This window comes from Salvelinus namaycush, chromosome 26, assembly GCF_016432855.1.
Source record: "Salvelinus namaycush isolate Seneca chromosome 26, SaNama_1.0, whole genome shotgun sequence".
NCBI classification, from domain to species: Eukaryota; Metazoa; Chordata; class Actinopteri; order Salmoniformes; family Salmonidae; genus Salvelinus; species Salvelinus namaycush.
In genome coordinates, this window is record NC_052332.1 from 14,149,672 (window position 1) to 14,176,695 (window position 27,024).

Below are 27,024 nucleotides of genomic sequence, written 5' to 3' on the forward strand. Positions count from 1 at the left end.
AGGTGCGTACCCCCTCTAGCACTAGGGTCAGCGCACTCTCAAATGTTGTTTTATGCCATCACTGTAAGCCTGCCACACAAACACTATACTAATTATTCATTAAACATACGAATGAGTGTGAGTTGTTGTCACAACCCGGCTCGTGGGAAGTGACAAAGAGCTCTTATAGGACTAGGGCACAAATAATAATAATCAATAATTTTGCTATTTATTTAACAATCTCACATATAAAACCTTTTTGTTCATCGGAAATTGTGAATAACTCACCACAGGTTAATGAGAAGAGTGTGCTTGAAAGGATGCACCTAACTCTGCAATGTTGGGTTGTATTGGAGAGAGTCTCAGTCTTAAATCATTTTCCACACACAGCCTGTGCCTGTATTTAGTTTTCATGCTAGTGAGGGCCGAGAATCCACTCTCATATATGTACGTGGTTGCAAAGGGCATCAGTGTCTTAACAGCGCGATTTTCTAAGGCAGGATACTCTGAGCGCAGCCCAATACAGAAATCTGGCAGTGGCTTCTGATTTAAATTACATTTTCACAGATCCGCTTGTTGCAATTTTTATGAGGCTCTCTTGTTCAGATATCAGTAAGTGGACTGGAGGCAGGGCATGAAAGGGATAACGAATCCAGTTGTTTGTGTCAACCGTTTCGGGAAAGTACCTGCGCAATTGAGCACTCAACTCACTCAGGTGCTTCGCTATATCACATTTGACATTGTCCGTCAGCTTGAGTTCATTTGCACACAAAAAAGCATACAATGATGGAAAGACCTGTCCCGCACATTGAATGTAGTTGTGGAGAGTACCTGTAATCCTAGATTCAGATCATTCAGAAGAGAAAAAACATCACCCAGATAGGCCAGTCGTGTGAGAAACTCATCATCTTGCAAGCGGTCAGACAAGTGAAAATTATGGTCAGTAAAGTAAACTTTAAGCTCTTCTCTCAGTTCAAAAAAACGTGTCAATAATTTGCCCCTTGATAACCAGCACACTTCTGCATGTTGTGAAAGCGTTACATGGTTGCTGCCCATATTTTTGCATAGTGCAGGGGCCTTTAACAAAGTTAAGCATTTTCACTGTAGTGTCCAAAACGTCTTTCAAGCTGTCAGGCATCCCCTTGGCAGCAAGAGCCAATCGGTGGATGCTGCACTGTACTCAGGTGGCGTCGGGAGCAACTGCTTGCACGCGCGTTACCACTCCACTATGTCTCACTGTCATGGCTTTTGCGCCATCAGTACAGATACCAACAATAGTAGCAGCAACGTTTTGCTACATACAGACCATAAGTGGAATTCCCGTGAGAGAGTAACGGTTAATGTGATTGGATGTTAATTATTTGACAAGGCTACCTGTATTTGCCATTATGTTGTTATTTCGCTGAACACTAGATGGTTTAATTTTATTTCTGGCAGTGAAACGAGGCTACTAAGGCGAGATAAAACCTCACCCAAATGTATAGCCCCATTGGAAAATATAAATGGACTGTACGAAAATGTAAAGAAAAAAAAGTATTAAAAAAGTTTTTATGAAATAAAAATAAAATATATATTCTACATTTCAAAAGTTTGGGGTCACTTAGATATTTAATAAAATTTTTAAAAAAAGCATTTTTTTTTTCCATTTTAAAAATAACATCAAATTGATCAGAAATACAGTGCAGACATGGTTAATGTTGTAAATGACTATTGTAGCTGGAAACGGCAGATTTTTTATGGAATATCTACATAGGTGTACAGAGGCCAATTATCAGCAACCATCACCCCTGTGTTCCAATGGCACGTTGTCACGTTCTGACCAAAGGATGCTAAGAAAGCGGACAAAGGCAATGGTGGAGTGGGGTCCACGTCCAGCGCCAAAGCCGCCACCGCGGACAGATGCCCACCCAGACCCGCCCCTATAGGTTCAGGTTTAGCGGCCGGAGTCCGCACATTGGGGGGGGGGGGGGGGTACTGTCACGTTCTGACCATAGTTCTTTTGTATTTTCTTTGTTTTAGTGTGGTCAGGGCGTGAGTTGGGTGGGTTATCTATGTTTTGTGTTTCTATGTTGGGTTTGTCGTTTGGCCTGATATGGTTCTCAATCAGAGGCAGGTGTTTGTCATTGTCTCTGATTGGGAACCATATTTAGGTAGCCTGTTTTGTCTTCTGGTTTGTGGGTGTTTGTCTTCCGTGTCAGTGTTTGTCGCCACACGGTACTGTTTCGTTTGTTCACTTCGTTTATTGTTTTGTTCCAGTGTTCAGTTTCGTTTATTAAAAAGACATGAACACTTACCACGCTGCGCTTTGGTCTGATCCTTCTTCCACCACGGACGATCGTTACACACGTTGTGTTAGCTAATCCAAGTTGATCATTTTAAAAGGCTAATTGATCATTAGAAAACCTTTTTGCAATTCTGTTAGCACAGCTGAAAACTGTTGTTCTGATTAAAGAAGCAGTAAAACTGTCCTTCTTTCGTCTAGTTGAGTATCTAGAGCATCGGCATTTGTTGGTTCGATTACAGGTTCAAAATGGCCGGAAACAAAGACCTTTCTTCTGAAACTCGTCAGTCTATTCTTGTTCTGAGAAATGAAGGCTATGCGAGAAATTGCCAAGAATCTGAAGATCTCGTTCAACGCTATGTACTACTCTTTTCACAGAACAGCGCAAACTGTCTCTAACCAGAATAGAAAGAGGAGTGAGAGGCCCCGGTGCAAAATTGAGGAAGAGAACAAGTATATTAGAGTGTCCAGTTTGAGAAACAGACGCCTCCCAAGTCCTCAACTGGCAGCTTCATTAAATAGTACCGGCAAAACACCAGTCTCAACGTCAGCAGTGAAGAGGCGTCTCCGGAATGCTGGCCTTTTAGGCAGAGTTGCAAAGTAAAAAAATAGCCATGTCTCAGACTGGACAACAAAAAGAAAAGATTAAAGTGGGCAACAGAACACAGACACTGGACAGAGGAATTCTGTGTAGAAGGCGAACATCCCGGAGTCGCCTCTTCACTGTTGACATTGAGACCGGTGTTTTGTGGGTACTATTTAATGAAGCTGCCAGTTGATGATTTTCTATTTATTTGTGTATTTGCTGTATACATTTACTGTGTGTGTGTGTGTGTGTGTGTGCACACGCGCATGCATGTGTGTATGGTAAAGAGATATGGCTTGTGTGTGATTTTGCTTTAACAGCTTGACTAACAAAAATCTGTCCACCTGTCACAGCCATTCTAATTCATCGTTAATGACGTGTGTGTGTGTGAAACCGTGCATCCTTGTTCAGTTACTACTGACACTCTAATGAAGGTGCAAGTGTGCCTTGTGCCAATTGCCGATTAGTTGGATGTATAAAAATGCTTCCCCTTTGCTAGACAGCAGATATTGAGCAATTTTAAATTCACAGATTAATTAACACCTCCATCAAAACGCAGGTGATTCTGAAGGCACGCTATCTGAATATCTGCTTCTGTCTTCCTTTCTCATTGAAAAACTTGTCTATTTTTACAAAAAAAACTAAAAGGAAGATTCAAGCTAGCTAGTAGTTATTTCAGCTAGCTCTCAGTGTCACATCGGAATTAGACGTTCATCCATTTTTCTCAAATGTCAAATTTTGAAGTTGTTGCAAACATCACATGTCGAAGTGTTTACGGTTAAGTTCAGGCATTAACTCTGAAATCTTGAGATTAGGCATTAACTGTAAATGGTTAAGGTAAGGGTTAAAGTTTGGGACAGGCTTAAAAACAAAAATCTCAAAAACAACTTTCTGCCATCCCTGTCCACACAGCACTCACTGTTGCCCCTAGTGGTCGGATTCCATGTCATTTCCCAACGTCCTCAGACGTTGAATACTGACTTATAACAAGGGTGACCTGGCTGAGCTATTTTCATTGTCGCTCTATATCCCCTCTCCTCTCACTCCTGTCAGGTCTATAAAGACTGATGGCCAAATTAGACCTATACTTGTACATTTGACCTATACTTGTACAATAACCAGCTATTAACAGCACACAGTTTGCTTATCTATGGATTTGTCGTTTGTATAAAAGGCCCTCTCTTCCTGTCATGGTGTAAAAGGGAGATTGTATTACTAGTCAGCGGGGTTAATTGGAGACCAGTAGCAGATTCTCTGCGGAGATCAACTCTGGTAACCTCACAATGACTCCTAAATGACCTTTGAGGCCCATGTGTCACTGGGGAGCTGCCAAGGAACTGAGGTCCCTCAGGGCATTCTCCTCTCTTAATCTCATTCTCTCTCACTCACCCTCTTCATTTCTTCCTCTGGTTTTCGCCATCTCTCTCGCTTCCACTTTCTCTCTCTGTCTTGCCTTCCTTCCCTCTCTTCATCTTTCCACTCACCCTCTTTTTTCTTTTACCTACAGTAAATCCTCCCTCTCTCTCCTGCTCTCTGTCTGGAGGATATTTTCTCCATGTCTCACCCTCACCTATATTCTTCCCCTCTCTCTCCCCTTCACTCTCTTGCTTTCTTTCCCTCCCTTTTGCTCTCTGGAGGCTCTTTTCTACATTCATTAATCTCTCTCTCTCGTCTTTCCTCTCTTTCCATTTCTCTCTCTGGAGGTTGTTTTCTCAATTCCATCTTCCTCTCCATCTCTCCTTCACCCTCTTCAATTCTTCCCCCCTTTTCTCTCTCTCTTTCTTTCCTTCCCTCTTTCCACCTCTCCCTAGATGCTATTTTCTCCATCTCCCTCTCTTTATGACTCGAGTCATGAGTCCTTGGAGAAGGCTGACATTCTGCGGGAAGGTTTGGGGTAAGCGGTGATAGTGTGCTGGTCCCGTTAGGGGAGAGCAACGCTGTGGCACTGTAATAGATGCTACTACAGTCCATGAGTTAGCCTAATGATCCCCTCCCTCCATGTACCATTAGCCTGAAATAAAGACTGGGGGAGAAAGCTGGTCCGAATTTTTTTTCCTCTTTCTCACTCCCCGACCACCCTTTTCCTTCCTTGTAACATATGGAAGTGCGTGCTGTGTGAATGTGTGTTTGTAAGAAGTACTGTATGTAGCCTAGTGCCTGTGCTGTGCTGTGCAGCACCAATACTACAAAGCGGAGTGCAGAAGCATTGCAACTTCCCTCTCATCCAGAGAGATTTGTGTGGGGATTTGTGAAGGGAAGCACACAGTAGCCTGTTTAGGAGAGAGTCTTAATCTAAAAGCAGGCCCTGGCCCATGTTCACTCCAGTGTTCGTTCACACTGTTTTCCAGAGTCCATAAACAACTTTATAAATCACTTGACTGTGTTACAGCTGCCAGTGCAACAGTGCAAGCCCCACAATCACCTAGCACCGGCAGCACAGGCACTTTGCTCTGATTGAATCCCTCTCGTGTACTGTATGGATCCAGGGAGGAAATTACACAGACACTTTATTTATACACAAAAAAAGGAAATACTTAAATGAAAACAGTTTCCTCTATTACAGTACTTTCAGCTCGGGAGGGGGGGCGAAAAACAGCGCAGGAGTAAACACAATGGCAGTAGTTCAGGAAAATAGATCTCAAATAAATGGTATTGTCACGTTCTGACCATAGTTCTTGTGTGTTTTACTTGTTTTAGTGTTGGTCAGGACGTGAGCTGGGTGGGCATTCTATGTTGTGTGTCTAGTTTGTCTGTTTCTATGTTTGGCCTAATATGGTTCTCAATCAGAGGCAGGTGTTTTGTGTTGTCTCTGAGTGGGAATCATATTTAGGTGGCTTGTTTTGTGTTGGGGTTTGTGGGTGGTTGTCTTCTGTCTTTGTGTTCTGCACCAGATAGGACTGTCTCGGTTTTCACGGTTGTTATTTTGTATTTTGTATAGTGTTCACGTTATCGTCTCTTTGTTTATTAAACATGTTGAACACTAGCCGCGCTGCATTTTGGTCCTCTCCTTCACCAACGGAAGAAAACCGTTACAGGTATGTTCATGATAATGTCCATGCCTTGTGCAATGAGATGCAGGTACCGTAAGTATTATATGTTGGTTTCCTACAGTGTAATTTGATTACGATATACTGACAAATTTCCACATGGGAAGTCTCTATAAGCCAGTGGCATTCCAGGTGTTCCAAGCAAAGCAGATAACCTGTTATGGCTGCAAGGGGCAGTATTGAGTAGCCAGTTAAATCGTGCCCATTTCAAACGGCCTCGTACTCAATTCTTGCTCGTACAATATGCATATTATTATTACTATTGGATAGAAAACACTCTCTAGTTTCTAAAACCGTTTGAATTATTTCTCTGAGTGAAACAGAAGTCATTCTGCAGCACACTTCCTGACCAGGAAGTGGAATGTCAGAAATCGATGCTCTGTTCAACTTCATGCCTATACATGGGCGTGATACGTAAGAGTCTACATACACTTCATACACCTTCCCCTGGTTGTCAAGAGGCGGTGAGAGAAAAAAATTCGTGTTTATCTTGGTCTGAGGTGGAATTAAAGCTCTTTGTTTGACGTGACCGTCCACTTCCTGTTTCTGGAGCGCGCGAAAGAGGACATGGATTTGGCTTCTGTTTTGCTCTCGTTATGGACGACTAACATCTCCGTCTTAGATTTTATTTGATACATGTGACCATATCATCGTAACGTATGTTTTTTCAATATAGTTTAATCAGATTATTGAAATTTTTTCGGGAGTTTTGCCGTGTTCCGTTCTCTGACTTTGTTGACGTTGGAGAGATCTGTAGCACTTGGCAAGTGCCCATGCTAAATGAAGAGGGACATTTGCCGTTCCAGATCCAAACAACGACTGTTCTGGACAAAGGACACCTTGTCCAACATTCTGACGGAAGATCACCAAAAGTAAGAAACATTTTATGATGCTATTTCTAATATCTGTCGTGCATGTGAACTGGCCGTCGGCGCCCAAGTGTTTCTGGCTATTGTGGCTATGCTAATATAACGCTGAAATGTAAACTATGATTTATACCTGAAATATGCAAATTTTTCGAACAAAACATATGCTATACAATAAATATGTTATCAGACTGTCATCTGATGAAGTTGTTTCTTGGTTAGTGGCTATTTATATCTTTATTTGGTCGAATTTGTGATGGCTACTGATGGAGTAAAAAACTGATGGAGTAAGAATAGTGGTGTCTTTTGCTAACGTGGTTAGCTAATAGATTTACATATTGTGTCTTCCCTGTAAAACATTTTAAAAATCGGACATGTTGGCTTGATTCACAAGATGTGTACCTTTCATCTGGTGTCTTGGACTTGTTAATGTGTGAAAGTTAAATATTTAAAAAATATATATTTTGAATTTCGCGCCCTGCACTTTGAGCTGGCTGTTGTCATAAGTGTACCGGTGTCGGGCTGCAGCCATAAGAAGATAACCTCTCTACTGTGTTTTGCGCTTTCATCTCGGCCTCGGGGCCCACTTATATTCTTCTGATTATTATCTCATACCAGACCACATCCAATAAGGACGTATGTAGGCTACTCCGAGAGTAGATTAAATGTATGATTATTGATGTGATTGATTTCCTCAATTCTGGCTTTTACTTTGACAATAACGAAATCCTTTAGACACTTTTTTTTATTGGAGGGTATACTTCCTTAGGTCAGCTGATGATGGAACATTGCTCTCCTAGGCTACATGGCCTAGCATTGGTTCCCTACACTGTTCATTATGCAGGTCAACTGTGGCAGACCCTCCGTCTCTCTCTGTCCAATAGGAGCCTATGTAAATTGTGATAATGATCCCTTGGACAATAATAAAATCCTTTGGAAACAGTTTGTTTTCCACATAGACCTTGGCTGGGGATGTACTCATTGGCTAGTTTCCTCTATTACAGTACTTTCAGCTCAGGAAGGGGGGGGATGATAAACAGCGCAGGAGTACTCCCTGGTCACCCATTCGCGCAAAACTGAAAGCGCGAACCTCCGCATTTAACCATGGAAAGAGGTCTGGGAATATGGCTGAATATAAACAGTGTAGTTAATCCCTCCACTAGGCAATCAATCAAGCGAATTGCCGGTACAGGGACAAAATGGAGTCGCATTTCAACGGCTCAGACACGAGACGTATGTGGCAGGGTCTACAGGAAATCACGGACTACGAAAAGAAAACCAGCCACGTCACGGACACTGACGTCACGCTTCCAGACAAAATAAACACCTTCTTTGCCCGCTTTGAGGATAATACAGTGCCACCGTCGCGGCCCACTAACAAGGACTGCGCCCCTCCCAGTAAAACATTAAAACGTGTTAACCCTCACAAGGCTGCTGGCCCAGACGGCATCCCTAGCAGCTTCCTCAGAGCATGAGCAGACCAGCTGACTGGTGTGTTTACGGACATATTTAATCACTCCCTATCCCAGTCTGCTGTCCCCACATGCTTCAAGATGGCCACCATTGTTCGTGTACCCAAGAAAGCTAAGGTAACTGAACTGAATGACTATCGCCCCATTGCACTCACTTCTGTCATCATGAAGTTCTTTGAGAGACTAGTCAAGGATCATATCACCTCTACACCGGCCACCCTAGAGCCACTTCAGTTTGCATACCGCCCCAACAGGTGCACAGACGATGAAATCGCCATCACACTGCACACTGCCCTATCCCATCTGGACAAGAAGAATAGCTATGTAAGAATGCTGGTCATTGACTACAGCTCAGCATTCAACACCATAATACCCTCCGAGCTCATCATCAAGCTGGTTCTCAACCCTGCCCTGTGCAATTGGGTCCTGGACTTTCTGACTGGCCGCCCCCGGGTGGTGAAAGTAGGAAACAACATCTCCACTTCACTGACCCTCAACATCCAGAAGGCTAGGTCAGTACAGGTGCATCAAAGCTGGGACTGAGAGACTGAAAAACAGCTTCTATCTCAAGGGCATCAGACTGCTAAACAGCAATCACTAACTCAGAGAGGCTGCTGCCTACATTGAGACCCAATCACTGGCCACCTTAATAAATGGATCACTAGTCACTTTAAACAATGACACTTTAAATAATGCCAATTTAATAATGTTTACATATCTTACATTACTCATATCATATGTATATCCTGTATTTTATAACATCTATTGCACCTTGCCTATGCCGCTCGGCCATCGCTCAACCATATATTTATATGTACATAATCTTATTCACCACTTTAGATTTGTCTGTATTATGTAGTTGTTGGGAAATTGTTAGATTACTTGTTAGATATTACTGCACTGTCGGAACTAGAAGCACAAGCATTTCGCTACACTTGCATTAACATCTGCATGTGACCAATAACATTTGATTTGATTTAGTCATCAGGAAAACTATGGCCGTTTTCACATATGAAATTCAATACCCTGGTTCGGTTTTCTCGAGTGTTTGTTTAAACTCAACTAAATTTATATACTTTTTGCATTCACAAGACCTGAAAATAACAGTTTCAGGAAGCGATTTAAGAGACGCACATGACGTCAGCAAGCTGGCTCGTTTATAACGGGCAAAAAGATCCATGCAACTCACGCTGCCCATCACAATACCTGGTACTCTGGTCCATGCAACTCACGCTGCCACGTCACAATACCTGGTACTCTGGTCCATGCAACTCACGCTGCCACGTCACAATTCCCGCTACGCACACAGGTCCAGGATTAGTTCCAGCAAGAGTTTATTTGCATTTCATACATGCTTTTTAGCATGAATCAGGGTACCAAACTCTCTATGATCTGGATCATACAGGGGATATGTGAAAGAGCCCTATGTGTGTCTCTCTCTCCCGTCTCCTTCTCTCCCACTTCCCTTCCCCTTTATCTGTCCTATAAGAGCTGATATAATCTACAACCACTATGTAAATTATCTCTGGTAGTCAGAACCATTAGGATCAGAGAGAAGTGTCCCTGCTTTGGGGACTCCGATGGTTGATGGATAATATATTAGGAGATCGTTAGCTCCTGGTCCGGTTTGATGTAATTCACTCACATCTTTACCAGTTCAACTGGTGGTAGTATGATGTCATGGCTGTGGAGGTATGTCATGACCATGGTTTTACTGTATGCCAGTTAACATCAGTGCGTCTTGATGATGAGTAAAATTGTTTGAATGTGTAAGACGCAACACTTTATAAGGATCAACCAAAAGGATAGGTGCAACCTAACATCTACCAGGTGTTACTGACAGCAGTTGATTCCCAATACATTTTTAAAACATTTCGCTCCCTTTAGGTCCCGCGACTATAAAATGTGTTTTTCTTCGAAGCAAGTCTCGATGATTGAGAAGTGACTGAATGCTCTTGGATGGAAACTAACGAGACAAACATTTCAATGTAATCATTTTGCAGTATTTAAGCCTGCTGTTGTTCTTTTTCCCATGCTCAAATAAAATGACAATGATTTTCCCTGCTGTAAAAACCAACTGTAACACTTTACATTGCATAGTGCTGGGCTGACTATTCATGTACTGTAGGACTCTTAAACTCAATTACTATTCAATTACATTTCAACAATCATGTATTTTTGTTTGATCTTTTAAAGTCATTACAACCTGGTAACAACACCATCAATTGCATTGATCTCAGAGTGATCCCATCTCGCCTCCAGTGATCACACAACCCATGTGATCATATATATTGGTCAAGTGTTATTGCATAACCTCTGATCAACCTTTCATAACCGCTGATCACATGCTATGTGATCCTCACAGCAGTTTGTTTATTGGGTGCTCAAGGTCATTGAATAACATGTCGACTGTTCATTTGGTTGTAAGGTTGTAAAGAAGGTGTCTTCCCCATCACTGTGGCCTTGGTGTATTGTTATCCATATAGCAACAAAATGACAAAGCACAGCTCTGTGCAATGCTGTAAAAAAAACGTGTATAATTTGTTTAGCATGTTGCCTTGAGTTGGAAAATTGGACATACACCAACAAAAAGCCAGTTAAGGCTTACAACTGCATTAGCTAGAAGTCTATTATGCATGCATTATCTCTCTTCGTAGCACTCTCTCTATTCCTCTCTCTATACTTCTCTCTCTCTATCCCTCTCTCTGTCTCTAACTCTTGCTTATACTTATAAGGCTAGTTCTACACCACAGTGTCAAGTTTTCACCAGTTTAAACACTAGAACCACCATAGGCCTGAAGCCCACTGCCATTATGAGAGCAACGTCCTGCTCCTTCCATAACTTTTCCTAAATATTTGTATTTTACATTGCTCAGTTGTCAGAACTTTCAAATTCACAAACAGAAAAGTATTTATATATGTTTTCTGTTGACAGCTAATACTACCTTCCAGGGCAAAAACAAATGCGCAATAGCGCGTTGGTGCCCAGGCGCTAATGTGGCGCCCTACTAACTGAATGAATGACGTCAATGGATGAATAGATAACTGTGCAAGTGACTTTCGTTGAATTTGAATGAACTGAATGAAGAGGATGAGGGTGAGGAGTGCGATTGAATTTGAATTAGATTAAATTAAGAACAATGGTGTAATGATGAAGAATTGTGGGCATTGTGGGTGGTCTAATTTTTTTATTACGCAAGGCTGAAAATATGTTTATTTATTTTTAATTTAACCTTTATTTTGACAGGGAAGACATATTGAGACCTAGGTCTCTTTTCCAAATGCACCCTGTATAATACAATATAAAATACACATTAAACACTATATATACATTACCAGTCAAAAGTTTGGACACACCTACTCATTCAAGGGTTTTTCTTTACTTTGACTATTTTCTACATTGTAGAATAACAGTGAAGGCATCAACACTATGAAATAACACATATGGAATCATGTAGTAAGCAAAAAAGTGTTAAATAAATGAAAATAGATTTTATATTCTTCAAAGTAGCCACCCTTTGCCTTGATGAGAGCATTGCACACTCTTAGCATTCTCTCAACCAGCTTCATAAGGAATGCTTCCCACATATGCTGAGCCCTTGTTGGCTGCTTTTCCTTTGCTCTGCGGTCCAACTCATCCCAAACTATCTCATTTGGGTTGAGGTCAGGTGATTGTGAAGGCCAGGTCATCTGATGCAGCACCATCACTCCTTTTCTTGGTCAAATAGCCCTTACACAGCCTAGAGGTGTGTTTTGGGTAATTGTTAGTGTATCGTTGTAGAATGCTGAGGTAGCCATGCTGGTTAGGTGTGCCTTGAATTCTAAATAAATCACTGACAGTGTCACCAGCAAAGCACCTCCACACCATCACACCTCCTCCTCCATGCTTCTCGGTGGGAACCACACAGGCAGAGATCATCTGTTCACCTACTCTCTTTCTCACAAAGACACAGCGGATGGAACCAAAAATCTCTCATTTGGACTCATCAGACCAAAGGACAGATTTCCACCGGTCTGATGTCGATTGCTCATGTTTCTTGGCCCAAGGAAGTCTCCTCTTATTTGTCCTTTAGTTGTGGTTTCTTTGCAGCAATACGACCATGAAGGCCAGATTCACGTAGTCTCCTCTGAACAGTTGATGTTGAGATGTGTCTGTTACTTGAACTATGTGAAGGCTGCAATTTGAGGTGCAGTTAACTCTAAGTCTCTTCTTCTTATTTGTGTCCTTTAGTTGTGATTTCTTTGCAACAATTAGACCATGAAGGCCTGAATCACGTAGGTTTCTCTGAACATTTGATGTTGAGGTATGTCTGTTACTTGAACTCTGTGAAGCATTTATTTGGGCTGCAATTTCTGAGGCTGGTAACTCAAATGAACTTATCCTCTGCAGCAGAGGTAACTCTGGGTGTTCCTTTCCTGTGGCGGTCCTCATGAGAGCCAGTTTCATCATAGCGCTTGATGGTTTTTGCGACTGCACTTGAAGAAACTTTCAAAGTTCTTGATATTTTCCGTATTGACTGACCTTCATGTCTTAAAGTAATGATGTACTGTTTCTTTCATTTTGCTTATTTGAGCTGTTCTTGCCATAATATGGACTTGGTCTTTTACCAAATAGGGCTATCTTGTGTATACCACTGTATACTACCTTGTCCCAACACAACTGATTGGCACAAACACATTAAGAGGGAAAGAAATTCCACAAATTAACTTTTAACAAGGTATACCTATTAATTGAAATGCATTCCAGGTGACTACCTCATGAAGCTGAGAAAATGCCAAGAGTGTGCAAAGCTGTCATCAAGGCAAACGGTGGCTACTTTGAAGAATCTCACATTTTTGGTTACTACAAATTTTTGGTTACTACATGATTCCATATGTGTTATTTCAAAGTTTTAACGTCTTCACTATTATTCTACAATATAGAAAATAGTAAAAATAAAGAAAAATCCTTGAATGAGTAGGTTTGTCCAAACTTTTGACTGGTACTGTATATGTATGTATGTATACACATTAGAATACACAAACAGTCATGGTAAGCACAAATAAAACATCACAAATCACCCAGAAAACAGTTACATTCATTCACAAATAAATCCCCAATTAATACTTTAAATTGCCTGAATGGCACCAGAACATAAAAATGAAATGTATTTAGAATTTTGTTCCGGCAATACGATGCATTAAAACTAAAAGCAGAGTTACCTAGCTCAGTGGAGACCCTAGGAACCTCGAGTTAACCAATCCTGTGAAGGGGTTATGCAACACAGGTGTCTATACTTCAACTGCAAAGTTAGATAAGACGGAAGTTTATGAAGTAGGGCCTTGTAAACAAAAAGGGAGTAATGTAGAGATCTATAGGTCTTTAGCGAGGTCCAGCCAAACTTTCGATACAGGATACAGGGAGCATCAAAACTGGCGCAGTTTCATCAGCTGTCCGGGTGGCAGGTCTCAGATGATCCCGCGGGTGAATAAGCCGGATGTGGAGGTCCTTGGCTGGCGTGGTTACACATGGTCTGCGGTTGTAAGGTCAGTTGGACGTACTGCCAAAATCTGTTAAGCGATGTTGGAGGTGGCTTATGGTAGAGAAATGAACATTGAATTCCCTAGCAACAGCTCTGGTGGACATTCTGCAGTTAGCATGCCAATTGCTCGTTCCCTCAAAATTTGAGACATCTGTGGTATTGTGTTGTGTAACAAAACGACACATTTTAGAGTGCTATTTTATTGTCCCCAGCACAAGGTGCACCTGTGTAATGATCATGCTGTTTATTCAGCTTCTTGATATGCCACACATGTCATGTGGATGGATTATGTTGGCAATGGAGAAACGCTTACTAACTCGAATGTAAACAAATTTGTGCCAAAAATTTAGAGAAATTAGCTTTTTGTGCGCACAATATGTAACATTTCTGGGATATTTTATTTCAGCTCATCAAACATGAGACCAACATTTTACATGTTGCATTTATGTTTTTGTTCAGTATAGTAAAAGAAGACAACAAACTAAGGCTCTGCCCCTTTTTCCCAATTTTCTCCTAAAATGACATACCCAAATCTAACTGCCTGTAGCTCAGGCCCTGAAGCAAGGATATGCATATTCGTGGTACCATTTGAAAGGAAACACTTTGAAGTTTGGGGAAATGTGAAAGGAATGAATAGGAATATAACACATTAGATCTGGTAGAAGATAATACAAATAAAAGTCAATAGTTATTTTGTATTTTTTTGTACCATCATCTTTGAAATGCAAGAGAAAAGCCATAATGTATTATTCCAGCCCAGGTGAAATACTAGATGGCAGCAGTGTATGTGCAAAGTTTTAGACTGATCCAATGAACCATTGCATTTCTGTTCAAAATGTTGGATCAGACTGCCCAAATGTGCCTAATTTGTTTATTAATAACTTTTCATGTTCAAAATTGTGCACTCTCCTCAAACAACAGAATTGTATTCTTTCACTGTAAATTGGACAGTGCAGTTAGATTAACAAGAATTTAAGCTTTCTGCCAATATCAGATATGTCTATGTCCAGGGAAATGTTCATGTTACTTACAACCTCATGCTAATCGCATTAGCCTACGTTAGCGCAACAGTCCTGTTGACGGGACACCAATTCTGAAGAAGTTAACTCCTCTAGTGCACAAAGGTTAGCCGAGGGAGGACGTTAGACTCCTATAATATTTATGGATATATTTTTCCCCAGACAAAGGCTTAAAGATAGTAGCTCAATTTTTGGGGCAAGCGAAATGGATTTCAGTAAAGAGACAGAGAAATAATTTTTTATAAAAATGGCCACTCATCCACCTCTACCCTATCTGTCAGTTCTGAACAGGATAACCTTCAATATTCATATCAGAGTCCAGAATGTCCCCAGAGATCCAAGTTTCAGTTAATACCAGATCTTGTAATCCAGTTTTGTAAGTAAGCTCCTAATGTTCAGATGCTCAATCCAAGACCTTTACAATAAAGTCACATGGAAACTCCAACTCAAACAAGCTACGTTCAATAGGCGGTGTTAGGCACTATCTGATGGTTGATATTGACATAGTTGGTATTGCTATAAGATTGCATAAAACAACACCATTTGGTCTATCCCTATTAGTAATAGAGGAACGGAAAGAAATTGGAATTACTATTCCAAGTTTAGCACAATAGAGCCTGAGGTCACAGCCAATGTCAATATGAGTAACCAATGATGGAATGTTATAAACTGACTTACATGGGATTTGGTCACTACCGTGCAAAAGCCCAAGGCCTCTACATGATTTGAAAACCGAGGCGGCATTGAAGTTTATTGAATTCACATTTGAACTAAAAGCACTGTGTGTGCAAACCACAGTGGGCTCCTCTTTTGAGCTAACAATAGAATATCTGAGACTGGAGTTCAAACAAATAGGTACAAGATTACAACTGACAACACCCCTGGCAGTATAGACAACTGTAACGGCTGTCGTCTTCCTCGTCTGAGGAGGATAAGTTAGAAGGATCGGAGGACCAATGCGCAGCGGGGTAATTATTCATCTTACTTTAATAAAGGTGAACACTCAAAATACAAAACAACAAAAGTGACAACCGAAACAGTTCTATCTGGTGCAGACACACAAAGACTGAAAACAACCACCCACAAAACCCAACACAAAACGGGCTACCTAAATATGGTTCCCAATCAGAGAACACAAAACACCTGCCTCTGATTGAGAACCATATCAGGCCAAACACAGAAATAGGAAAACATAGAAATACAAACATAGACATGCCCACCCCAACTCACGGCCTGACCATACTAAATAAAGACAAAACAAAGGAAATAAAGGTCAGAACGTGACAACAACAGTGCAACGATAACGCATAGAGAGGATGGGAGGTATTACCTGACTAGGGTATATATGTATCATTTCTCGTCGGTTAGATACAGATCAGGCACTGAGTACAACACACAACGTGTGTAGTTCACAATGGCAAGCCGAACCAAGCTAATGAACACACTGACAGCATTTCAGATGTTGCAGAATTTGCATAAGCTGGAGTCAGATGGAGGATTGGATATCGAGCCTGAAATCGACGATGCTGATGACATTGTGGTGTCTTCATCTGATTCCGATGTTGACTTCAAGCCTTCAATGCCTGAGCGTTGCCACAGAAAAACCAGAACAGTGCCAACTGAGACGGTGATCCCAACTGCCATGGTGAGACAGGAGTCTGGAAGGGATGGCACGGTTTGGGTAGAACAGGGCGATGAGCGCATAACAGGAAGGCGGCCTTCCGAGAATGCCCTACACCTCACACAAAAAGACACATAGCCAGTGCATTCGACCGTTTTCCATCATGCAGATGTTGCAGCACATCAGAGGTGATACTGTTGCTTATGCGCAGAGAAAAATAAAACAGTACGTGGGACATGTCTATGAATGAATTCAAACCATTCATTGTGCTTTGTATGTCTGTGGGGCATACATATGTAGGATCTTAATGTTGTGTATTGATATTCTAGTTTGTCCCTTTAGGGCACCCTGCTTACCTACATTGGAATGCTTGGAATGTTTTGTCCTGTGAAATGCATTAAACAATGCCCACGTTAGATTATACTGCCGTCTCATGCCCTGTCCTTATATTAGTTGTATTAGTAATACAGTGTGTTATACAACACAACTGGCAACGAGGAAGAAACGTTATCACATTCGTGTTCATTATTTTTGGTAGAAAGTCTGAGTTGAATAAAAAAAATTCACTGTAAACGCAAAGAAAACGTGTAGTTATCCTGTCGAGTGATGCTAGCTAGCTTCTGATGTCAGAGCAAGGAGAGCCTCAAGGAATATGAAGAGTTTCACTGCAGGGCAAAGTCACTGCGAGGGAAAATACCTTAAAAGGACATCTCACAGTTTGTGGCTGTATTGAAACAGTTATCTGAACACTGTGAATTTGGGCGATCACTGAGTGACACAATACGTGATAGGTTAGTGTGTTGCATGCGCAGTGAGGCAATTCAGAAATGCCTTTTGACTGAGAGTACCTTAACATTACAGAGAGCAATAGAAGTGAGTATGTCAATGGAAATGGCAAATAAAGACGCACAGCAGCTAAGTGCACGGATTAAAAAAGGCAGTAGCTGGCAAGCCATGCTATCACTGTGGGAAACCTGGTCACCAAGCAGAGGTGTGTTTGTGCAAAGACTTAAACTGCAGAAGATGTGGAAAAAAGGGACACATCGAACGAGCATGTAAAAACAAAAGACACAATCTAACAAAAGCACTGAAAAAAGAAAGTGACTTCAGGAATTACAAATAGAAATAGCATAAAATGGAGCACACAGAAGATGAACAACGTGATACCCTGTCTGAAGGGGAAGAATCTTTGCATGTTTTGTCCATTTCAGACAATGGACACAGATACTGGATGATACGGCAACTGGATGGAAAGCAGTATGGATGCTGTATACCAGAAGAAACTACATCACCTCACACCACAGTCAACAAAGATGGCACTGAAACATACACTGGTGAGACTGTTCCAGTGAGAGGAAGCGTGATTGTTACAGTGAGCTCAACAAACAGAAGGTAAAGCTAGCACTCTACATCATGAAAGGCAACCATCCAGCTTTGCTAGGATGCACATGGCTGGAAAATATTTAACTAAACTGGCAGGAAATTCACATGGTTGCAAAAGAGGACAAAAGCCTACAAGGGGTATTGAAGAAACACATGGATGTGTTCAATGGAGAACTTGGCAGTATGAAGGACATAACAGTTAAACTGACCGTGAAACCAGACAGCAAGCCAAAATGCTTCAAAGCTAGACCTGTTCCATACGCCATAAAACCAAAAGTTGAAACTGAGCTAAACAGACTAGTTGAGAGTGGATGATTGGATGATTGGATCCAGTGAATGTTAGTGAATGGAGTACACCCCTTGTTCCAGTCATAAAAAAAGATGGATCACTCAGACCCTGTGATGATTTCAAAGTTACCATTAACCCTGTCTTGACTGCTGAAAAAAAATCCACTACCCCTCATTGATGACCTCTCCACTTCTTTAGCTGGAGGACAGAAATTCAGTAAAATAAGTCTGTCAGGCCTATCTAAACTCAGCAAAAAAAGAAACATCCTTTTTCAGGACCCTGTCTTTCAAAGATAATTCATTAAAAAAATCCAAATAACTTACTTCACAGATATTAATTGTAAAGGGTTTAAACACTGTTTCCCATGCTTGTTCAATGAACCACAAACAAGTGGAACGGTCGTTAAGACACTAGCAGCTTACTTGCAGCTCAGGTAGACAATTAAGGTCACAGTTATCTTCTTATGGATGAGAGGCGCTATTTCCACGTTAGGATGAAAAGCGTGCCCAGAGTAAACTGCCTGCTACTCAGGCCCAGAAGCTAAGATATGCATATTACTAGTAGATTTGGATAAAAAACACTCTGAAGTTTCTAAAACTGTTTGAATGATGTCTGTGAGTATAACAGAACTCATATGGCAGGCAAACACCTAAGAAAAAATCCAACCAGGAAGTGGGAAATCTGAGGTTTGTAGGTTTTCAAGTCTTTGCCTATCCAAGATACAGTGTAAATTTGGTCCGATTGCACTTCCTAAGGCTTCCACTAGATGGCAACAGTCTTTAGAACCTTGTTTCAGGCTTCTACTGTGAAGGGGGAGCGAATAAGAGCTGTTTGAGTCAGGGGTCTGGCAGAATGCCATGAGCTCAGTCATGCGCGCGGCCGTGAGAGCTAGCTGCGTTCCTTTTAATTTCTTAAGACAAAGGAATTGTCCGGTTGAAACATTATTGAAGATTTATGATAAAAACATCCTAAAGATTGATTCTATACATCGTTTGACATGTTTCTACGAACTGTAATATAACTTTTTGACTTTTCGTCTGGACTAAGTGTGCCTGCGCCTCATGAATTTGGATTTGTGAACTAAACGCGCGAACAAAAAGGAGGTATTTGGACATAAATGATGGACTTTATCAAACAAAACAAACATTTATTGTGGAACTGGGATTCCTGGGAGTGCATTCTGATGGAGATCATCAAAGGTAAGTGAATATTTATAATGCTATTTCTGACTTCTGTTGACTCCACAACATGGCGGGTATCTGTATGGCTTGTTTTGGTACCTGAGCGCTGTACTCAGATTATTGCATGGTGTGCTTTTTCCGTAAAGCTTTTTTGAAATCTGACACAGCGGTTGCATTAAGGAGAAGTATATATTTTATTCCATGTATAACACTTGTATTTTCATCAACATTTATGATGAGTTTTTCTGTAAATTGATGTGGCTCTCTGCAAAATCACCGGATGTTTTGGAAGCAAAACATTACTGAACATAACGCGCCAATGTAAACTGAGATTTTTGGATATAAAAAGGAACTTTATCGAACAAAACATACATGTATTGTGTAACATGAAGTCCTATGAGTGTCATCTGATGAAGATCATCAAAGGTTAGTGATTCATTTTATCTCTATTTCTGCTTTTTGTGACTCCTCTCTTTGGCTGGAAAAATGGCTGTGTTTTTCTGTGACTAGGTGCTGACCTAACACAATCGCATTGTAGGCTTTCGTCACAAAGCCTTTTTGAAATCGGACACTGTGGTGGGATTAACAACAAGTTTATCTTTAAAATGGTGTATAATACTTGTATGTTTGAGGAATTTTAATTATGAGATTTCTGTTGTTTGAATTTGGCGCCCTGCACTTTCACTGGCTGTTGTCAAATCGATCCCATTAACGGGATTTCAGCCCGTCTCATCCCTAAGAAGTTATGAAAATGTAGGACACTAAAGAGGCATTTCTACTCACTCTGAAAAACACCAAAAGAAAGATGCCCAGGGTCCCTGCTCATCTGCGTGAACGTGCTTTAGGCATGCTGCAAGGAGGCATGAGGACTGCAGATGTGGCCAGGGCAATAAATTGCAATGTCCGTACTGTGAGACGCCTAAGACAGAGCTACAAGGAGACAGGACGGAGAGCTGATCGTCATCGCAGTGGCAGACCACGTGTAACAACACCTAAACAGGATCGGTACATCCGAACATCACACCTGCTGGATAGGTACCAGGAACGCACAATCCCTCCATCAGTGCTCAGACTGTCCGCAATAGGCTGAGAAAGGCTGGACTGAGGGCTTGTAGGCCTGTTGTATGGCAGGTCCTCACCAAACATCACCGGCAACAACGTTGCCTATGGGCACAAACCCACCGTCGCTGGATCAGACAGGACTGGCAAAAGTGCTCTTCACTGACGAGTCATGGTTTTGTCTCACCAGGGGGGATGGTCGGATTTGCATTTATCGTCGAAGGAATGAGTGTTACACCGAGGCCTGTACTCTGGAGCGGGATCGATTTGGAGGTGGAGGGTCCGTCATGGTCTGGGCCTGTGTGTTACAGCATCATCGGACTGAGCTTGTTGTCATTGCAGGCAATCTCAACGCTGTGCGTTACAGGGAAGACATCCTCCCTCATGTGGTACCCTTCCTGCAGGCTCATCCTGACATGACCCTCCAGCATGACATTGCCACCAGCCATACTGCTTGTTCTGTGCGTGATTTCCTGCAAGACAGGATGTCAGTGTTCTGCCATGGCCAGCAAAAAGCCCGGATCTCAAAACAAATACACCATGACAGTGCAACACACAAGGGGTGGAACAGTGGCAAAGGTACCCACATGACAAACACGTCTGGGACCTGTTGGATCGGAGGGTAAGGGCTAGGGCCATTCCCCCCAGAAATGTCCGGGAACTTGCAGGTGCCTTGGTAGAAGAATGGGGTAACATCTCGCAGCAAGAACGGGCAAATCTGGTGCAGTCCATGAGGAGGAGATGCACTGAGGTACTTAATGCAGCTGGTGGCCACACCAGATACTGACTGTTACTTTTGATTTTGACCCCCCTTTGTTTAGGGACACATTATTCCATTTTTGTTTGTCACATGTCTGTGGAACTTGTTCTGTTTATGTCTCAGGTGTTCATCCAAATATTTGCTGAAAATAAACGCAGTTGACAGGGAGAGGATATTTCTTTTTTTGCTGAATTTACAAACAATACCCCATATTGACAAAGTGAAAACAGATTTTTAGAAATGTTTCAACATTTACAGAAACAGAAATAACTTATTTACATAAGTATTCAGACCCTTTGCTATCAGACTCGAAATGGAGCTCAGGTGAATCCTGTTTCTGTTGCTCATCCTTGAGATGTTTCTAGAACTTGATTGCAGTCCACCTGTTGTCAATTCAATTGATTGGACATGATTTGGAAAGGCACACATCTGTCCATAGAGCTCAGAGACAGGATTGTGTCGAGGCACAGATCTGGGGAAGAGCACCAAACAATGTCTGCAGCATTGAAGATCCCCAAGAACACAGTTGCCTCCATAAATCTTAAATGGAAGAAGTTTAGAACCACCAAGACTCTTCCTAGAGCTGGCCACCTGGTAAAACTGAGAAATCGATGGTCACTCTAACAGAGCTCCAGAGTTCCTCTGTGGAGATGGGAGAACCTTCCAGAAAGACAACCATCTCTGCAGCACTTCACCAATAAGGCCTTTATGGTAGAGTGGCCAGACGGAAGCCACTCCTCAGTTAAAGGCACATGACAGCCCGCTTGGAGTTTGCAAAAGGCACCTAAAGGACTCTCGGACCATGAGAAACAAGATTCTATGGTCTGATAAAACCAAGATTGAACTATTTGACCTGAATGCCAAACGTCATGTCTGGAGGAAACCTGGCACCATCCCTACGGTGAAGCATGGTGGTGGCAGAATAGTGTGGGAATGATTTTCTGCGGCATGAACTGGGAGACTAGACAGGATCGAGGGAAAGATGAATGGAGAAAAGTACAGATGAAAACCTGCTCCAGAGCGCTCAGGACCTCAGACTTGGGCGAAGGTTCACCTTCCAACAGGACAATGACCCTAAGCACACATCCAAGATAACGCGGGAGTGGCTTCGGGACAAGTCTCTGAATGTTCTTGAGTGACCCAGCCAGAGCCCGGATTTGAACCCGATCAAAAATCTCTGGAAAAACCTGAAAATAGTTGTGCACACTCCCTATCCAACACTCCCTATCCAACCTGACAGAGCTTGAGAGGATCTGCAGAGAACAATGGGAAAAACTCCCCAAATAAAGGTGTGCAGGCTTGTAGCGTCATACCCAAAAAAGACTTGAGGCTGTAATCACTGCCAAAGGTGTTTCAACAAAGTACTCAGTTAAGGGTCCGAATACTTATGTAAATGTGATATTTCCATTTTATTTTTATACACTTGCAAAAATGTCAAAAAACCCGTTTTTGCTTTGTCATTATGAGGTATTGTGTGTAGATTGATGAGGGGAAAAATACTTGTTCATCCATTTTAGAATAAGGCTGTAACGTAACAAAATGTGGAAAAGGTCAAGGGGTCTGATTACTTTCTGAATGCACTGTAAATGAAGATGTCATCACCCAGATTTGGCACAGTATTAAGGGGACACCACCTCATTTTGAGTTTCGTATATATCGCTCTCCTGTTTTCTACCATTTGTACATCGCTGTTCCCCTTTATTTTGTCATTTGAAGGTAAAGGCAATGAACATTTAAACACGTGTGGATAATCCTTGTGAAGTTAAAACCTCTTTGGGCTGCAGGGGCAGTATTGAGTAGCCTGGATAAAAGGTGCCCATTTCAAACGGCCTCTTACTCAATTCTTGCTCGTACGATATGCATATTATTATTACTATTGGATAGAAAACACTCTAGTTTCTAAAACCGTTTGAATTATATCTGTGAGTAAAACAGAACTCATTTTGCAGCAAACTTCCTGACAGGAAGTGGAAAATCTGAAATCGATGCTCTGTTCTAGGGCCTGCCTATAAATGTGCTTGATATGTATTAGTATACATGCACTTCATACGCCTTCCACTAGATGTCAACAGGCAGTGAGAGAAGAAATGGAGTGTATAACTTGATCTGGGGTCGAATAAAAGCTCTTGGCATGATGTGACACCAATTTCCTGTTTTCTGGAACGCGCGAGAAGGGACCTGGTATTGCCTTCTGAAAAGCTGTCGTTATAGACGACTAATATCTCCGGCTTTGATTTTATTTGATAAATGTGACAATATCATCGTAAAGTATGTTTTTGCAATATAGTTTTATTAGATTATTTAAATTTTTTCGGGACGTTGGGCGTGTTGCTTTGTCTGCGTTTGTTCACGAAGGAGAGCTTCGCGCCACTTTGCTAGCTTTCCGTGCTAATTGACTGGAGAAGAGGACATTCTAAAACCAAACAACGATTGTTCCCGACAAAGGACCCCTTGTACAACATTCTGATGGAAGATCATCAAAAGTAGGACCCATTTTATGATGCTATTTCATATATCTGTCGAACATGTGTACTAGTAGTTTGCGCCCAGATTTTGGGCACTCTCTCGCCATAACGTAAGCTGCATGTCGTAATGAAGTTATTTTTATAATTCTAACACGGCGATTGCATTAAGAACTAGTATATCTTTCATTTCCTATACAACATGTATTTTTTAGTAACGTTTATGTATAGTTATTTGGTCAGAATAGGTGAGTGTCATAAAAATATCCGGACATTCTGGGAAAAAGATGCTACGTTAGCACAATGTATAACCACTGATTTCAGCTCTAAATATGCACATTTTCGGACAAAACATAAGTGTATATATAACCTGATGTTATAGGACTGTCATCTGATGAAGCTTATCAAGGTTAGTCAAAAATTATATATCTTTTGCTGGTTTGTTACGATCACTAACTTTTGCTGCTGGTAAATGGCTTGTGTTTCTGGCTATTGTGGTAAGCTAATATAATGCTATATTGTGTTTTCGCTGTAAAACACTTAAGAAATCGGAAATATTGGCTGGATTCACAAGATGCTTGTCTTTCATTTGCTGTACACCATGTATTTTTCAGAAATGTTTTATGATGAGTATTTAGGTATTTCACGTTGGTGTCTGTAATTACTCTGGCTGCTTCGGTGCTATTTGTGACGGTAGCTGTGATGGTAGCTGCAATGTAAAACTGATTTATACCTCAAATATGCACATTTTTCGAACAAAACATAGATTTATTGTATAACATGTTATAAGACTGTCATCTGATGAGGTTGTTTCTTGGTTAGTTTGGTTGGTTGTTGGTTAGTTAGGTTGGTTTTGTGCATGCTACCTGTGCTGTGAAAAATGTCTGTCCTTTTTTGTATTTGGTGGTGAGCTAACATAAATATACGTGGTGTTTTCGCTGTAAAACATTTTAAAAATCGGACATGTTGCCTGGATTCACAAGATGTTTATCTTTCATTTGCTGTATTGGACTTGTTAATGTGTGAAAGTTAAATATTTCTAAAAAATATCTTTTGAATTTCGCGCCCTGCACTTGAAGTGGCTGTTGTCATATTGTGCCCGGCTTCAGGCTTGCAGCCCAAAGAAGTTTTTAACAGATCTTTTTGGTGATGAAAATAAAACTTAGTCAGCTTGTATGTTACATTGCGGTAGCTAACCAAGAAACAAATTATGTCAATTAGCCTATCAGAAGCTTCTAATGTCATGATCTTTTTATGGAATTTTCCAAGCTGTTTAAAGGCACCTTCAACATAGTGTATGTAAACTTCTCGACTTCAACTGTATCTGGTGGCCTAACATGGATCAATACTTAGAAAACAAAATAAAATTATGTTTTGAGTGCCTAATCGAAGAAGATGGCTCCGTCCACGCCACTACAACCGTGGGAGTGGCCTGACCGCCCATGGCCCAGGCTGCACATAGACTTTGCAGGCACACATGTTCCTTGTCATGGTGGACGTGCACTCCAAGTGGCTGGAGACTCCCATTATGAGCAACATCACAGCGACAATAACCATTGACAAGCTGAGCCAGGTGAATCTCTAGTTCAGGCAATGTGACAACCTTCACCTTTGACTTGTCTCAAGAATTCATGCAGAGAAACAGGATTCGCCATCTCCGAAGAGCTCTGTTTCACCCTTCCTCGAACGGCTTAGCGGAGCGGGCTGTGCAGACACTGAAAGAAGCGCTCAAAAGGATGAATGGGAGAACCATCGCAACCAAGCTCTCTCGGTTCTTGTTCAAGTACCGCATTACACCACAAACAACAACAGGACAGACTCCAGCTGAGATGCTGATGGGCAGAAAGCTAAAAGATCAACTGGACCTACTGCACCTGGACATCAAAGCACAAGTGGAACGAAAGCAGGAGAAACAAAAAGAGAGACATGACCATCACACAAGGGAGAAACAGTTAAAACCACATGACATTGTCTACATCCGCAACGTCACAAGTAGCCAAGGCTGGTTCCTAGGTATCATTCTGAGTCAGAGTGGTCCAGTTTCGTTTGACTGATGGTCGAATCATGGCAGACACCAGAACCACATCCGCCTGCACTATCACAATGAAAATACAATGTTTTCAGACAAAACACCTGTGGGTGATAGTGCACAAGTTTAAACACCACAGAGAACAGTGTCTGAGGAACAGGGACATTCAGTAGCTCCAGGATAAGGTGATGGACTGTCTCTTACAAACACCCGACCCACTCCTGTGCCCTCAGACCCAGCTCCACTGGGACACGCCTCACCTGTGTCTAGAGGGACACCAGGAGCACGGCGCAGATCACAGCGTAGTCACAAGGCTCCTGACAGACTGACTCTGTAGTTGAGACTAGGAGACTCATTGGGTTCATTTTTGAACAGCACACTTAGTTAAAAGAATAAAGTTACAGTTACAGTTACAGTAACACAAGTTGTAAAGTTTAGCGAAGAATAGAAGAGGAAACACTGTTGTTGTTTACTTGTATACATGGCTTTTCCTCACAGGGGGATTGAAATTAAGGGGGAGAAGTGTTATAGTGTGGACACTATATAAATCATTCCTACTGAATAGGTGGTGTACTTAACTGCATTATAGTACTATTACTGTAACGATGTACGCTGAGAGTCGGGAAGCAAGTTCAGGGAGTGAATACATTTAATTAATAAATGAACAAAACAAGAAACACGAACCGCGCACCGACATGAAACAAGAACAATGACGACTGGGGAAGAAACCAATGGGAGTGACATATCATAGGGCAGGTAATCAAGGAGGTGATGGAGTCCAGTTACCACAGTGATCTTCAAGTTGCAAGGTCTGGGCTCTAGAAAGAGGCCTGAGTTCCCAACTTGGAATTCTGAGTTGGATGACTGTTAAAAAAAAGAAAATCTTCAGTCAGAGCTTTTTTCCCCCCATTTGTCTTGAACTCATTGAAGTCAGAGATTTCCCAGTTCCGAGGTCCCAGTTGTTTTGAACACTGCATGATACTGTCACTAGCAATACAACTAGGACTGGTCATTTGCTAGCAACACACACAGCAACATACTTGCTAGATACAAAACAGAACAGCAAATTAAGTGGTCATTTTCCCACAATTTACATTTACTACATGAAATATCTTCAGCGGTCACATTACATCAATATATGAAGTTGTGACAGTGATAACTCCAATCACAAGGTGAGGCAACACCACTTAGATTATACACCAGTCTGCTCTTCTGTTAGTCAGCACGTTAACTCGCTCACACACATTTCCAACACCCTGTCCTGATTTATCCTATCAGCTCTGAACCAGGCACGGCACAATGTTTCATAACAACCAACGTCTGGGCACACACGGCTGACAGTGGGGAACAAAGAAGAGATAGATATAGGGGTTGGGGACACAATATGACATCACACCGCCAGATAGGCCAACTGCAAACAGACTTACAAGTCACTGAGACCTGATAATGTCAGCCAGTGATTGGAAAG